Below are 17831 nucleotides of genomic sequence, written 5' to 3' on the forward strand. Positions count from 1 at the left end.
TCCCACAGCCATTACTGACATTCCTCCAAAGGGTCTCTGGCTGCCTTTAATCTGTTTCAGTCTGGCATCCACATAGGCAAACATGGGCTTTGACACCATGGACACTTCATCAATGATCATGATTTCAGCATTTAAAAGCTCAGAGCGGACGTCATCCAGCTGGTTACCAAGACCTTGAAATGGAGGTTTGAGGCTTCTGGCTTCAGCTTGAGCAGAGAGTGCAGTGTTGAGCCTGAGATGTTAAAGGCAGCAGTTCCAGTGAAAGCAGTCAGCTGACAGTGGGGTTTGATATGTCAGCCTCCTCAGCACGTCTGGGCAGTCTGCTACGGCACATTTGGAGATCCTTTACCTGGAGCTGTAGACACCTTTCTGGACCTTGAGGCAGGACTGAGCTGCTTGTTATCAGATGTGCAGTATGCATTGCTGTTGATGAGTTCATTGTGCATTGCAATGTTCAGAACCAGGTCAGGCAGATATGGTTTCTTTGATCCACACTCTAGGACATCTAAAGGTTTGCCTCTGATCCAGCGTACACCCAATCCTGGTACTACTGTCATGGTGACATTCACACGTCTCAGTGACATGATTGACAGGCTCATCAAGTATCACAAGATATTGGGCACAGCTGCATCCTGTCGTTCTGACTTAAAGCCTGTGGTGTTTCATGATGTGAACATTGTCAACTTGAGTGATGCTATCCCCGTCACAGAGAGTCAGACCACAACTCTCCCTGTATCAACCGCTCTGTTGGATGATGCTCCTCAAAATGAGTCAAACACAAGCGCTGCAAAGATGAACTCTGATGTCTCTGAGAACACTGTATATGAAGCGTCAGCAGACATGGAAACTGAACCAGAGCCACTGAGCCAAATCTGCATTAATCCTGTCACATTACATGATTGTCCTCAAAGTAAGTCAAACCTAGCTGCCCCATCTGTAAATACTGTTGCCAAAGATAATGCCTTGCAGGACATCACCAGTAAACTGTCAAAACTGAACAAAGAGCAAAGGAGAAAATATAAGAGGCGACTAATGCGCTCTGAAAAATTATCACAAAGAAAGGAGAATCAAAAGAGAAAGGAAGGGAAAAGTATGCTTCAGATAAGACCTATAAGGAAAAGAAAAAATCTTATTCAAAAAAGAAATATTCAAATGAAGAATTCAGACAAGGAAAAAATGAACATGATACCAGCTATTACAGAAACAATCTTGAAGTGCAAAAAAATTAAATACAACCAGATACAGAGAAAATGTGGACTACAGGCAGAAGCTAAGACAGTATATCAAGAGGAGATACAGACATGATGTTGGCTTTCAACAGAAGCAAAACAAATATATAACAAAGAGATACAGAGATGATGTTGACTTTCAACAGAAGCAGCTATCTTATATCAGTCAGCGTTATGCACATGATCAAGCATTCAGGCTCAGACACAAACAACTGATGAGACAAAGAATGAGAGACAGGTATAAGAACAACCTTGCATTCAGGACGATGCAAAAGATGAGGTGTGCCCTGAAAATAACGAGGAAATACAGACATGTAAACAGACAAACACGTGAGAGTGACAGAGAGAGTGACAACCCTTTGATCAGAGAGGCCATCGCTGTTTTCAGATCAAAGATAAAGGCTGGTCCCACCTATGTCTGCACAGTTTGTCACAAAGCATCATTTCCAAACCAGGTACAACTCTGCAAGAGGTCAAACTATGGTAAAAATCCACATGTGGTTGCAGCATGCCTGACAGGAAAGTATGTACATGTTTGTGATGATGACTGCAGGGATGAAGAGTGCACTGTGCCTGATGAGAGAAAGAAAGAGTGGATTTGTCACACCTGCCACAATCACCTGAGAAATGGAGCCATGCCAAACCTCGCTGTAGCAAACAACTTGGAGCTTGCTGACATCCCACCCAAACTGTGTGACCTCAACATACTGGAGAGACATCTGATAGCAAAGTGCATAACGTTTGCCAAAATCATTCCTCTTCCTAAAGGTCGACAGAGAGCTATACAGGGTAACGTAGTGTGTGTCCCCTCTGAGGTTCAGGAAACAGTCGATGCTCTGCCCAGACTGAGAAGTGAGTCACAGGTCATGAGAGTGAAACTGAAGAGACGGTTGTGTTACAGAGGTCATCAGCTGTTCCAGACTGTAACCTGGTCTAAACTAGTGCAGGCGCTGCATAAGCTCAAACAGATTCACCCACAGTATAAGGATGGGACGATCAGAGATGAGAAGGAGTGTTGTGACCCAACACGTCCTGATGAGACAGATGAGGATGATGATGATGATGTTGATTATAATGATATTACAATGCATGATGCAGACTATGATGAAGGTGATTTGATGGAGATTGACAGGTTTGAGAGTGATGCACTGTGTGAGGCAGACAATGATCCTGACAATGAGCAACAAAACATGCTAATTTGTGATGAGAGTCAGACACAGGATGATGATGGTGATGATGATGATGCAGAACAGGAAGGTGACATGCCTAATGGTGGTATCGCTCTGGAATCATGCCTTCAGCCTCGTGATGTGTCAGAGGAGGTATTATGTTTCAGTGATGGAATCTACTCTGTTGCTCCTGCAGAAGGAAACAGTCCAGTAAGTTTTTTTAAAACACCCAAACTGGAGGCCATGGCTTTCCCTGTTCAGTTTCCCACTGGTCAGAACACACTGGATGAACAGAGACCCATTAAACTGACACCCAGCAGATATTTCAAAACAAGGCTTTTTGGTGTTGATGGTCGCTTTGCTAAAGACACAAACTATTTGTTCTTTGCTCAGTTTGTGACTGAAATACACTTGGCTACTTCCAGCATGACGGTTCAGTTACGCAAAGGAAAACCTGTGACCAGAGCAGGACGTAAAATAACATCAAGAATGTTGAGAGACAAACATGAGGTCGAGAGACTGGTGAGAAATAAAGATGCAATCAGATTCATGCAGCCACTCAGAGGAACACCAGCATACTGGGACAAAACCACCAGAGATCTGTTTGCCATGATCAGACAGTTGGGAAGTCCAACATTCTTTGTCACATTTTCTGCAGCAGAGATGCGTTGGCCTGAGGTGATTACAGCCATAAAAACACAGCAGGGTGAGGAAGTGGATTTTGATGAGCTCGACTGGTCCACAAAGTGTGACATTCTGAGGAGCAATCCTGTGACAACAATGCGCATGTTTGATAAGCGTGTTGAAGCACTATACAGAGATTTGATCTGGTCTCCTGCACAACCCCTGGGCAAAGTGTTTGACTACTTTTACCGACTGGAGTTTCAGCACAGAGGAAGTCCTCACATTCATGGCCTGCTATGGGTAGAAGGTGCACCTGAGTTTGAGAAAGACAGCGATCAGACTGTGTACGACTTTGTGTCCAAATACATCACAGCTCAGCTCCCTGACCCAGATACTCAACCTGAACTGTACAAGAAAGTCAAAGAACTGCAAATACACAGCAAAAACCACTCAAGGACATGTTTCAAAGGTGCCAGCTCAGGATGTCGTTTTGGATTTCCCAAACCTCCTTCCAGAAAGACAATGATAACCAGACCTGAAGATGATGAGGACTCACTGAGGCTGCAAACAGCAAAGGCAAAGCTAGCACCACTGAACAAGCTGCTGACTGAACCTGAAACTGCCAACCTGAGTTTAGAACAGCTCCTCACTCGATGTGATTTAACAATGAATGAGTATGAGCAACACCTGCACATGATGAGCCATTCCAACACTGTGGTACTGAAGCGTGATCCAAAGGACTGCTGGGTAAATGGTTACAACCCTTATCTGCTTGAGGCCTGGGACGCTAACATTGATGTGCAATTCATACTGAACTACTACAGTCTGATAAATTACATCTGCACATACATCTGCAAAAGTGAGAACTCTGTGAGTCAGTATCTGCAAACACTCATCCAGAACTCAGACAGAGACTGTGTCAATGACTGTGATGAAATGAGGGCGATCATGCAGGCATATTCCAAAAAGAGAGAGGTCAGTGCTCAGGAGTGTGTGACTCGTGCATGTGGCATAAACATGAAGAAGTGCTCACGTGGTGTCGTATTCATAGCAACTGATGACAACCCAGTGAAAATGAGTCGGCCCCTGTCAAGCCTCGATGACACAACCCCAGAGAGTGTAAATGTGTGGATGACGTCTTTGACAGACAAATACAAAGCCAGACCTGAAACAGTAGAGTTTGAGGAGATGTGCATGGCAGATTTTGCTTCCACCTGCAGAATTGTGTACGGACAACAGACAAAAGGGAAACGTGTCGTGCCTCTGCTGAATGAGTTAGGCTTTGTACAGAGGAGAGAAAGTGATAAACCTGCAGTCATTAGATATCACGGCACATCAAAGGAGAAAGATCCCGAGAAGTTTTATGGCACTTTGCTGAAACTGTATCTTCCTTACCGATCACACGATGAGCTGAAAAGACCGTCTCTGCCCACATATGAGTCCTTCTACAGCAGTGCTATCATTCAGCTGCCATGTTCTGACCGTCCTCAGTGTGTGAGAATCATTGTGGAGAGAAACAAACAGAGATATGAGAAAAACAGTGAAGAAATTGAGAGTGCTCTGGAGACACATCAGAAAGTGTGTGTTCTTGATGAACACACACTTCCTGATGTACTGTTACCTACCAGCTGAAACCCACATTTTCTTTCCAACCAATTTCCCTCTACTGTCTTTAGCAAGGTGGGTGGCCTTGTAGAGACTATAACCTGTGTAAATTTCCTTTCCTCTGAGGGGAGACAGTTCTCCTGGAGGTGGCCTTGTAGAGACTATAACCTGTGTTAAGTTTCCTGTCCTCTGAGAGGAGACACAGTTCTCCTGTGTCCTCTTCGATCCTTGGCCTCACCTCCTTCAGCACTGTGACGATCAGCTCACAACAAGCAGGATGCTGCTAAAACAGTCAACAGTGGACACATCACTCCTGACCACACAAAGACACAGTCTACTCACTGCTCGTCATTCTTCAGAGGAGGAGATAACACCTGCCATACTTGGCCTCACCTGGCTCTGAGGTCCTGGAGAAGCTCTGCACAACGACACCATGCTGGAGCAGAACAGATGCTGCAGCACCTTCAGTCAACAGTGGGCCCATCTGTGCTGAACCTCACAGAGACATGTGTCCCCCTGCCAGTGCCTGGGTTTCTTCACAACAAAGCATTAGGTAATGTTTCTAATTCAAATGTCACATGTGCTTTTAATGCATCCTTTTCATGTTGTGTTCATTTATTTGTTCATGTTTGTATTAATCAGTTTTATATACAGTGTTGTTCCTGAGCGGCCCTGAGCATATCATCATCATTAACATCCATGTCCTCCTTCAGGTCTTCCTCCAATGTGCTCGACCCTCTTTAATGTGAAGACACAGAGAGCTGCACAGAGAGCTGAACATGTTAAAATAGCTGGATATCATGCTGCCTTCAAAGCCTCTCTGTGTGACGTGGCACTGGTCACACATGTTGATGTGCCCTTCAGCAGTGTTTAAGGTATTTGACTGTTGTGTATTGTGTAACTTTTGTGTAACTTACTTATATAGATAATAACAACCACTTTCTGTTTTCTCTTGTCAGAGCCCGCTCCATCCTCCTACCTCCACATCACCATCTGTGCATCCATCATGAAGCCAGTGCAGCTCAGCAGAGTCTAACTGGTGGTGATCCTCAAACAGGTGATCAAGTGATCTGCTGCAGAGAACCAAACTGCTGCAGCTCTGTCATCACCTTCAGACGGATCATCGTCTGTGCTGCATCAAGCTTTCACTGAAGGTAACAATTGATTTCAGTCCCTCAGAAAAAGATCCATCTTAACCAACACACTAACAAAACACTGCTGCTTTTAGTGTCTGTGCTGCTTTTTGTGTTAACAACTAAAGAAATGTAGGAATAAAGTTTCTCATTGTCCTGTCTTTTTCAGGCCTCTCCTCCTCCTCCTCCTGCTCATCCTCCCTGTCACTTCAGTGATGCTGTCCTCACAATAAACACTGACCACATAACTGCAAGCAGCACTTGATAGGTGGACAGGTCAAAGGTCATAAACAATGTTACACACTTTACACCTTCACTCTGAAGCTGTGCTCTGCTTTTGGTTTTACCAGAAGTGGACTGATTCACAAACTGCACCATGACAGAACTCACTACTGACCTGCTTCTCTAAAGAATAAGACAACAATTTATTTTGTTTTGGTGATTATTGATCGCTAACTTTTATGATCCATTATATGTTTTAATATTTTTGTATTTCATCATTTATTTTTGTGTTTCATTGATTTAGTTTTATTTCCTATATTTCCTTTTCATGTCATCCTTCCCATTTCTTTCAAAAGATAAATAGCACTGATGAAGGGGAAAACATGTTACTTAGCTCAGTCATGCATCTGAACTTATTAAGGGACAGAGAGGGCATGATTTCCTCTTCATCAGTGTTATTTTCTTGCTTCCTGCTTCTTATTACCTGGAAGAGAGGACATGTTTTTATATAGCAATTTAGTGTGGGGTTTCAGCTGGTAGGTATCTTAAAGGTTTTTCACATACTTAGTCTTGGGCTAATCTAAACCCTGTTGGACAGCAGTCACATGATCTTATACATCAGCATGGTGTTAAACACTGTGAAATCCAAGCTGAAGGTTTTGTCTTCATGCTCACAGCACATGGCTCAGTTAAATGAGCCTTGTCAAGTGATTTGATGGGAAACAATGTTCCTTCTAACCTGAATTCAATAAAGTGAAGTCACCCCATGTATTTGTATGAATCCTTAAAAGTCAAGGATAGCCCAGCATTTCAGTAAGTCTCAGTAACCTGAGCTAAATGTTGGGATAACAAACAATAGAAACAACAATGTTGATCCGACTGTCAGTCCAGCTCTACTGGAGCCTGAAGACATGGACTCATGGGGGTATCAGCCCTGGTCTAACCACACGTGAAAAATCTTTGATAGTAGAGCTCAACAATATAGTAAACCATTAAAAATGGTATCGCTTAAAGCTTCTAAAGTCAAAATATCTATCCCGACACTTTTGTCACACTTTCATATATATTGTTCAGCCCTGCCCTTTAACCTTATTTATGAAAAAAAAAAAAAAAAAAAGCACCACAGATTTTGGTTTTGAAAGTACCATGTTTTCTCTGTGCTTTTTATTTAATTGTTGACTTTTATTTAATTACAACTTCTTGAGTCTACATTTCAATCTTGATTTTCAATTGATTTTATTTTTAAGTTTAATTTGTTTTCCTGAGTTACAAGGGGGGCCAAACATCCTAACAATGACACTACAAGTCACTTTAACCCGATATTTAAGTCACAAACCCTCCAGCCCTGTTGAAATTTGAACATATCCATGACCCTGCGTGTTACTGCATCAAAACCCCTACTTCCTCCTCTACATGTGGACCACTGCTGAATGTTTACAACCCTCTGCCTAGCAGGCCTACAGTGTCTTTCGTCCTCACTCTTTTTACCTAAGACTAAATGCAGGTTCCTGCCACCTTCTAAAAAGCGTGCCCTGTGGTCCCACCCCTTTTATGAAGGACAGAGGACACTCAGTCAGTGGAGGAGATGAGGATCAAAACCTTCCTCAGCTCCTGATCACTCCATCCAGGTACAAACAAGAACAGGTTCTAACCTCTGACCTGTAACCACTGCCATCAGACTGTACAGTGAAGACCAGAGACTATCAACATTTCCCCTGCCCCTCCTCCACTCCTCCTGCCCCCATCCTTCACTTCTGCCCCCCTTGGGGCGGCTGTAGCTCAGTGGTAGAGTCGGTCGTCTTTCAATCGGAAGGTTGGAGGTTTGATCCCCAGCTCCCTCAGGCTACATGTCAAAGTGTCCTTGGGCAAGACACTGGACCCCAAATTGCTCCCGGTGGCATAGCCAACGGGTATGAATGTGATTTCTGACTGACAGTTGGGCACTTTACGTAGCAGCCTCTGCCATCAGTGTGTGAATGGGTGAATGTGATATGTAATGTAAAAGCAGCTTTGAGTGGTCGCAAAGACTAGAAAAGCGCTATATAAGTACAGTCCATTTACCATTTACCTTATCACAAACACACCCATTCATTGTTTTTCTGTATACTTTGATACATGTATATATATTTCTTTATTTCGATTTTTCTACTATTATATTATACTGTGATATTAAGTGAGATACACCATACTACATTTCCTTTTCTATGATGTCCTGCTGTACTATACTGTATTGTTATACTACCCCAATTCCATACAGTAATTTGCAAATCCTTTTCAACCTATATTCAATTGAATACAGAGTCTCTTGTCTCTCTCTCTTTCCTTTTCTCTCTCTCCTGTTCTTCTTCTAGTTTTTTGCCCCGCTAAAACTCCTTCATACTTTCAGCTACAGAAAGCATTCAACTTCTCTTCTGCACCTTCAGCTTCCTCTTCCTCACCTTCAGCTTCTTCTTCCACAATTTAAGCTTCATCTTCCACACCTGTTGCTTCTTCTTACTCACTTTAAGCTTCATCTTCCACACCATCTGCTTCTTCTTCCTCACTTTGAGCTAAATTCTGCCTTCTTCCTCACCTTTTTCATATTTTCGACAGATTTCAGCAGTTTCACATTTCTGCATTTTCAACAATGTTTTGCATTTTCAGCAGTGTTTTGCAAATGCATTTTCTGTAGGAAATGCAATTTTTCTAGTTAGTGGGAATGCTGATACAGTGTTTGATATCAATAACTCCACAGGGAGTCATATAATTTGTGTATCATGGCTGGAGGGGGCAAACAAGTCATAACAGAAGCATGAGCACATAACAGAAAACTGCGGCTACCTGAAAGTCTGTTACCTGGCGATGTGGTCCTAGCAGATCGAGTGTTCAACATTGGAGATGCTGTGGGCTTGTACAGCGCTCATCTTCCAACAGGACAGGATGGCTGTGATGTTGGACATTACCTGAGCGGTGGCCCGCCGGCGTGCCCAATGCAATATCGTCTCATGAAACCTTTTTCAGATAATGGCTACAACTTTCTACTAATCTTACTTTTATTTCGAAAATGGAATCATCCACTAGTCATTAATACTGTATCTTTCAGCTTGCACACTAAACCAATTAACTTTTACCTGCTTGTACTTTTATCACCCACAGTGAACCACTTCACCATCCATATCATGATCTGTAAAGAGAAAACAGGGAGACAAAATGATTACACTTGGTTTTAAAATCATTAAACTAAGGAGATGATTTTTGCTTTATGTTCACCGCTAGATAGATACCACCAACTAAAGTTACTTAACTTTACAAGCAAAGCAACAGTAACTTTTCTGCACTGCAATTAGTTTGCAGTGGTGGGAGTGGTTAGCTAACGATAGCAAGGTAAGTTGGCGAACTTTTTCTGTGAGCGCATTTTTCATTAGCTGAACTTTGTGAACAGTTGCCATGACTTAATACAGATGCCATATTACTCTAACGTTAGCAAAGCATTTGTATTTGGGTAAATTAAAAAATCTGAAATTGAAGCGAGAAGAATCCCGCTTCTTGGCAGACTGTAAAAATTGGGTAATAATTAATAATCAAGTCGATAACGCTTTACATTAAGGTCCTTGTAATAAGTGTTAGTGCATTTTTTTACCAGTAAAATCTGTTGAAGTCCAACATATTAAACATCCACCGGTCATAATGTTCGGTGAAAAAAAATCTTCTGATTCATTATAACTCTGTCCCCTCAGTGCTTCAGAAATATGTTAAACCAGCCATCCAAACCATTATTGGTCCTTTTGGCAAAGAAATTACCGGCAAGGACGCGTCAGCAGCACCAGCCACAGCCCCTCTCTTTGATGCCACAAGCGCAATAGATGACAGCGCTCCGCCGCTATGGAGGCTGGAATTTATCCAAGCCCAGCAAAGTCCTCATCAGGGATTTCAGTGGAGGCTATCCCGATTGGTATATATTCATTAGTATTAGTATGGATAACGAACTGCACTCCCTCAGGGAGAGAGAGAGAGTGCATGCATAGACAGTGCGAATGCAGCGCAGAAAGTGGTCAGTTGAGTATGAGACATGTTGTTTCACTGTAGCCTATAAATTTCAGTTTAGTGAAGTTATTGAAGCAGAGTGCACCAGCTGGGCGTACTTCTGAGTGTAATGTTACGTCTGACTTAGAGCTGAAGGTCACTACAGACTTGAAATTACGCCCTGTGCACCAGTTAGACTTAGATGAGACTTAAATAAAAGGGCATTAAACGAGAGAGCGTCCTGTTTCAATTAATTACAGAGCTCTCCCCTTAGCTGCAGCATGTGTGGGACAGAAACGCAGCGCTGTTCCCGCCCTGTAGGTGCTGATTGAGCTCAGATTTTGTGCCAGAAGGGCCTTTCGAGGGAGACATGAAAAATGTACATTGGACAACGGCATACGACATATATCCGTAAAATGTATTTTTCTTTAATACCTATTTTTTTACTCCCAGCTGGTGCACTCGGCCCTTGTGAACTGTAGACGGGAGTCCTTGTTTACAGTAACAGACAGAGTGATGGCTGTCTCATGCACGACTCAACATTATGCGTATCATATATTCATTTTTGGACAAAATTATTGTAGGGACAATTGACTAATTTCCATACCAAATTCTACGCCCTTGATATAGCCTGCCTATCAGTTGTTTTTAAGCTAAATAAAAGCAGATAAGATTTGACCGCAATTTCACCCATTTGTCCGGAACATTGAAAGCTTCTAGGACACGTGGACCGGCACAGATTTTTTCTAACGGAAACCCTGGTTATAAGACTGAGTAAGTGTTAATAATAGTATTATAATCCTGTTTATTGTTAGAGTTTTGAAAGCACTCATAAGAAAGTTGTTAACAATTTCTAGACAGCTTACAAGCGTTAATTAAAGTGTTGTTTCTTATAATTGTTTACCATTACAAACTTATTCAGTGAGTCTAATTTACTTACCCATGCCACTGTTAAGCCTTTACAGTTGCTTTATTAACAATACTTAATTATTCAGTTAATAGCAATTAACTATGTGCTTATTAACAGTTAACTAAAGCGAGAACGAGAAGTGAGATCTGAAGCGAGAACAGTGCTTTATTAAGGTTAATTCATCTTTTATGATGCACTTGTTGACAGTCTAAGTGTGTTACTCCGACACATAGTGTTCCCCCCTCATTATGTTGTTTTCCTCAGCAGCTGCCACAGTGGTTGGGAGCTGTTACACAGCTCTAGAGTTCCGCACCTTCAGTTAGTGGCTGTAGCAAATCAATATTCAGCCAGCACATGACCCAGCACTGTGGGTCTGATCCTGGACCCCCCCCGAACAGCCCGACTCCCACCCAGATCAGCAAACTTTCTGTACAACTTCGTCCCTCACGTTAATACCTGCTCGTATAAGTTTCCAAACTGCACAGTCAGCTGATGCACAGACATATGAGGGACATTATCAAAATCGCTACTGCTCAGAAACTACTTCCTGATGTCGACAGGCTGGCAAAAGTCAACAAGTGTCAGGTGCCGACCAGCAAGTGAAAATAGGAGTGTTCCTTTTCCTCTATCAGTTTCGCATATACTGCCAGCCACAAACCTGATTGGCAAAAATCCCTCCATCTCTCTTCCTCTCTCTCGTCACTGCACAAATGCCCTTATCCCAGGGCAGCTGGTTTAACCCCGATATCAGGTCGGACTTTCTGGACACAGGCTGGCTGTTTTATAGCCTTAACCAGCAATATTTAAAATTAATAACTGATGAATCACATTGAGATTTAAACACTAAATGTATTGTTGTTTAGAGTAGTGTAAATATGAAAAAGTTTACCATGCCACTTATTGTTACACTTCCCTTCAACTGTACTGTTGTACAGTATTATTATGTACTATTAATATTAACCTACATTCCTTCAAATATATCGTTAGTGAATGACAAAGACATTCAAATTTGAAATGAATCTTTGTTAATGGATTGCATGTTGCTTTCTTACATTTTTTCTTGTTTATGCAACAACATGAAATGCTCACTGATTGGTACAAGTATCTGTTGGCTCTTATTGAATGATTTCAAATAATAAAACTGTAGTAAGCGATATATCTATGTGTTAAGACATCATGATGTTGGCAAAAAATAGCCCGGCCCCTTTGAGGTCTCATCTGAACAATTCCAGCCCACTACCTAATATGAATTTGACACCCCTGGTTTAAATTATACAAAATAAATCAACTTAAATAGCTTGAACTTTAAGATGGACATTTTTAACTGTATTGTTGATAGTGTATACTGTAATATTTTCTCTACTTTTATTTAAGTTTGTCTTCATTTCCAAGATGTCAAAAATATTTGAGCAGAGAAATCATTCATAAGATAGTAATTTTGGTTTATAGTCAATACAATGTGCACTGACATCTTCCATGAAGATGACCACACTCTTACTGTCTGAACCTCCTTTTTGTATCTCTGAGAGGAATTAGCTGTATTTAGGATTGGACTCTAAATTAATACACAATGGAGAAGTATAGTACATGTTTGGCAAAATGTATTTAAGTAAGAAAAAGGTGTCAAGTAAGAAAAAATGGAGCAAAGAAGTTTTCTTCCAACAGGACACCAACACAACGACTCCAAATCTCTTCACCAGAACCACTGCTCCTCCAGCCCGGTTGAGCAACAGGATTGTCGGCCTAACAAGCTGCAACACAGCACAGCAGTGGATGGTTATTTTCTTAACTTTGTTAAGTGGTGCCTCATACAGAGGTGATTTAATGTAGATTAAATCATATCTTTTATATAATTCATTCTTTTTAATCATTATTCATTTCTTTTAAAAGCCATTTTAATAGCTCCCTTTTCTTATGGAATCCGACATAGAGGCATAGTTCGGTCCAAACAACATTGAACACATTATATATATTTTCAAATATTTTTATTGTATTTTTATTTTTTTACATCTGATTATTATTATTGTATTGACATGTATGTTTTTTTTAACCTACCTTAAATGATGAACCTACCCTGAATGATGAACTATAGAGCACCTGGAGAAAAATCAGATACACAATGACACATAGCTGTAGCAGTTTTTAGTTGTTTTTTTTACATGTTAAAGGATGGGAAGAAACCTGAGCACCAGGAGAAAACCCTTTCACAAGTTGTTATGGATTGGCCTTTTAAGGCTTCCTCGCCGACATCTTGTTGCACTGCTAGTGCCTTTTAATGGACCTGATTTGCAAACTGGGCAGGGGCTCATGGGTAACCTTGGATTGGTTGTCCAAATGAACAGGGGGGCCGTGTCGTGCAGCAGGTGTTTTCTTTGAGGAAATGGCACTGCGTTCTTTGTCAGTTAGTGCCGGCTTCTTTCCCTCTAAACGCTGCCTGATGCTGCGGGTCTCTTCAGTTGCAAATCTAAGCAAAGGTTCCCCAGTATCATTTGCAGTGTAGGGGGAGCCCTCATGCCTAGGGTGGACGGTGCGTTTTCCTGCAGGTATGTCTTTATTTATGGAGATGGGCGGGAGACGGGTCTGCTGCCGATCGGCCTTACTGTTACCCACGCAAGTTAATTGCAGCCTGTCCCGTTCCAAATGCCGTTTCATGCTGCGGGTTTCTTCAGTAGCATATCTACGCAAAGGTTCCCCTGTATCATTTGCAGGGTGCCTTTTAATGGACCTGATTTGCAAACTGGGCAGGGGCTCATGGGTAACCTTGGATTGGTTGTCCAAATGAACAGGGGGGCCGTGTCGTGCAGCAGGTGTTTTCTTTGAGGAAATGGCACTGCGTTCTTTGTCAGTTAGTGCCGGCTTCTTTCCCTCTAAACGCTGCCTGATGCTGCGGGTCTCTTCAGTTGCAAATCTAAGCAAAGGTTCCCCAGTATCATTTGCAGTGTAGGGGGAGCCCTCATGCCTAGGGTGGACGGTGCGTTTTCCTGCAGGTATGTCTTTATTTATGGAGATGGGCGGGAGACGGGTCTGCTGCCGATCGGCCTTACTGTTACCCACGTGAGTTAATTGCAGCCTGTCCCGTTCCACATGCCGTTTCATGCTGCGGGTTTCTTCAGTAGCATATCTACGCAAAGGTTCCCCAGTATCATTTGCAGTGTAGGGGGAGCTCTTATGCCTAAGGGGGGCGATGCGTTCTCCTGCAGGTATGTCTTTATTTACGGAGATGGGCGGGAGACGGGTCTGCTGCCGATCGGCCTTACTGTTACCCACGCAAGTTAATTGCAGCCTGTCCCGTTCCACATGCCGTTTCATGCTGCGGGTTTCTTCAGTAGCATATCTACGCAAAGGTTCCCCAGTATCATTTGCAGTGTAGGGGGAGCTCTTATGCCTAAGGGGGGCGATGCGTTCTCCTGCAGGTATGTCTTTATTTACGGAGATGGGCGGGAGACGTGTCTGCTGCCGATCGGCCTTACTGTTACCCACGTGAGTTAATTGCAGCCTGTTCCGTTCCAAATGCCGTTTCATGCTGCGGGTTTCTTCAGTGCCAAATCTAGACAAAGGTTCCACTGTGTCTGTAGTACAGTATAAGGATCCCTCCACCCCGGCAGGGGGGCGGGGTTTTCCTGCAGGTGTTGGTTTTGTGGAAACAGGCGGCCGGCAGGTCTGCTTCAGATTGCTGTTTCTGTTTTCTGTGTGCGTTAACTGCAGACTGTCCTGTTCCAAATGCCGTTTCATGCTACGGGTTTTGTCAGTAGCATATCTAGACAAAGGTTCCCCTGTATCATTTGCAGAGTAGGGGGAGCTCTGATGCCCAGGTGGGGGGTTGCGTTTTCCTGCAGGTGTTTGTTTTGTGGGAATGGGTGGGAAAGGGGCCTGGGCAGAATAGACCTCACTGTTCTCCTTAAAGGTTGGATGCAGCTTGTCCTGCTCCAAATCCAGCTCAGTGGACGGTGTTTTTTCAGTGGAATATCTGTGCAATAATTCCCGTGTTTCTTTTTTACAGTAAGGGGACCCAGTAACACCTGCAGTGACATGACCCCACCCTGGAATGACTTGCTTTTCCATAAAAGTGCCTCTGGCCTTCAGCATGGCAATTTGTTGACTGCCTGCAGCTTCAAGTTCACCCTTAACATAACCGTGGAATTCTTGGTCATTCTCAGCAAAATGTTTGGCGATCTCTGCTTCAGCATTTTGTTCCTCCTTTTTCTGCTTTTCACAACGGGCACGTTTTTCAGCGATCAAGGAAGCATTTAGGTCTTGATACTTCTTGTTTTTTTCCTTGATCTTCTCAACCTTTTGTTTTTCTTCTTTGAGAATCAACCTGTCAGCCTCATTCTGGGCCTGAAGCCAGTCCAGGTCCCTCTGCTTCTCCTCTTTCTTTTTCTGCTCTTTCTCACGTATCTTTGTTTCTCTGTGAGCAGAAATCGACTTGAGCATTTCGGCCTTGTCCATCTCTTTATCCTTCTTGTTTTTCAATTCTGCATTTGGTTCAGATATTTTAGACAGTTGGGCCTCCTCCCACTGGGTTGTAGCGGCAGCCTGCTGCCTCTTTCTAACTGCCAATTTATCTGATGCAATTTCTATTATTTCCTGCCTATTTTTGAATTGTTCTTCTTTGTAATGATTTCTTTCCTGCTCCTTTTTGTTTATGTCAAGCTGATCACGTATTCTTTTCAAATCTTCCAGCTTTGATTTTTGTGTCTCCTTTTCTCTGCAGAGGTTCTTCTTAGAGATTTCCTCCAGTCGATTGTCATGAAGAATTTGACTTACCTTTGCTGTTTCTTTGGCCTGATTTTGTTGCTCCTTAGAGTGCAATTCATCAAGGACCTGAAGCCTCTTTCTTTCTTCTTTCTCAGACTGTTTCTCTATCTGTCTCAGCTGTTCCTTCTCCGTTATTTTCTCATTGTTACAACTGATCTGGTTGTAAAGCCTCTCTTTCTGAAGAATTTTTTTATTCTGCTCTTCTTTCAGAGCGCTTTGTTTGTCCAGTCGAAGCCTCATCTCTTCAGACTTCCGTCTTCTTTGGCCTTCAGCAATCTTTTTTTCACGCCTAAATTTCACCAATGCTTCATTCTCCTGGTGCACTTGGGTGAATTGAAGGTCACCGTTGAATTTTCTGACATAGTCTCTTGCCTGAAGTCTCTGACAATTGGCTTTGTCAATGGCTTGCTGCTTTTCGAGTCTCTTCTGTTCGATCTCCTCTGCAGCAAGCGAATTAAAATAGTCCTCCTTTTCTTGCTTCTGTCGCTTTATTTCTGCCTTCAAAATCTCAGGGTCAGGTTTCTGGTGTTTTTTGCAATACTTGCGGGGCTGGTCTACACTTTCTCCACCCGTGCAATCATTTGCCTCAGCCTGGTCTAACAAAAGCTGGAGTCTTGCCAAATCTGACATGGTCAAATTGTCTTTCTTTGGTCGAATCATTTTGTTGTAGTTTGTTGTTTGCAGTTTAGATTAGTAATGGGTTGTCTTGTCTCGCACAGATGTGTTCTACAATGGTCGTAGCATGTGTGTTTGAGTCGAGAGGAGACCTTTTATATTTAAACAAGATCAAAGAGTTCCTTTGATATATAACAATCCTATGACATCACATCTTGTGACATCACCTGCCTTAAACACGTACATTGACATCACGTGACGTCACACAGTAGACGCGGCGCATCTTTAGGACCGACCTGGGACCGGAAGTCAACAGGAGATATGCCGTCTATCCGCTGTGCCGTGGGCTGTAGGACCAGTAAGGCAAAAAAAGACCGGACTAACTTTTAACATAACATTCCCAAAAACATGGAAAGGAAACAGAAGTGGATCGCTGCCATAAAGAGGGACCACTGGACTCCTACAGCACACTCCAGACTGTGAATGAGCACTTTATTTCGGGTGAGTGAACTCCGTACCTGACGTTAATTAGCGTACCTTTAGCATGTTAGCAGTCATAAACAATTCCTCACAAATTACAATTGGTCACAGTTATTTGAGCAACGCTCAACTATATTGCTTTAGTCTATTTATGTTACTTACCTGTGGCTTAGCTAACGTTAGCCACATCCACTTAATGTGTTATCTGTGTCTCATTTTACCACTGTAGGCAAGAAAAGCGAGAATCCTTTGAGTCCCGATTATGTGCCTAAGACAGATCAATAGCTACACCAAATTTGAGCAAAACCAAGCTGTTAAAAGAAAGAGAAGCGGGACCCATGATGTTGAGACGCTGGAACCCCATGATATCAGCAGTGACATGGAGACTGACGACTGCGAGAGCATCCCAGCTCAGAAGGAGAGAGGTCACACTGTTGAACACAGTTACTGTAAAATACTTCCATCCTACGTCAAGCTGATGGTCGTCTTCACCTTCATGTCCGGATTCCTACAGGTGGGACCTGGACTGTCTCTCTTTCAATGCTTTTTATGACTCTAATGACAATGAGACCAAATTTACCTCTGCACTTCTTTACATATATGTTGCGTCAAATCCTACTGTGAGCCGGATTTTTAATAGTACATTAAATGCATGCATGATAGGTTGTCCAGATTTATAGTGTGGCCCAGTAAGGAACAGATTCAAATCTGTTTACCCATGTGTTTCAAAAATAGTAGTTACAGAAATTGTACCTCCATAATGGACTGCTTTTAATTTTTTATCGAGAGACCTAAAAACATGAAAGGCTGAGCACAAACATATTCACAGTATTAGCATCATAATACTGCCAAGTGTTTGATATCAATAACTCCACAGGGAGTCATATAATTTGTCTCATGGCTGGAGGGGGCAAACAAGTCATAACAGAAGCATGAGCACATCACAGAAAACTGCGGCTACCTGAAAGTCTGTTACCTGGCGATGTGGTCCTGGCAGATCGAGTGTTCAACATTGGAGATGCTGTGGGCTTGTACAGCGCTCATCTCAATATCCCTGCCTTCACTAAAGGAAAACAGCAACTGC

This window comes from Semicossyphus pulcher, unplaced genomic scaffold (assembly GCF_022749685.1).
Source record: "Semicossyphus pulcher isolate SPU_LCO1_2020_fin unplaced genomic scaffold, fSemPul1.0.p SCAF_23, whole genome shotgun sequence".
Classification (NCBI taxonomy): domain Eukaryota; kingdom Metazoa; phylum Chordata; class Actinopteri; order Labriformes; family Labridae; genus Semicossyphus; species Semicossyphus pulcher.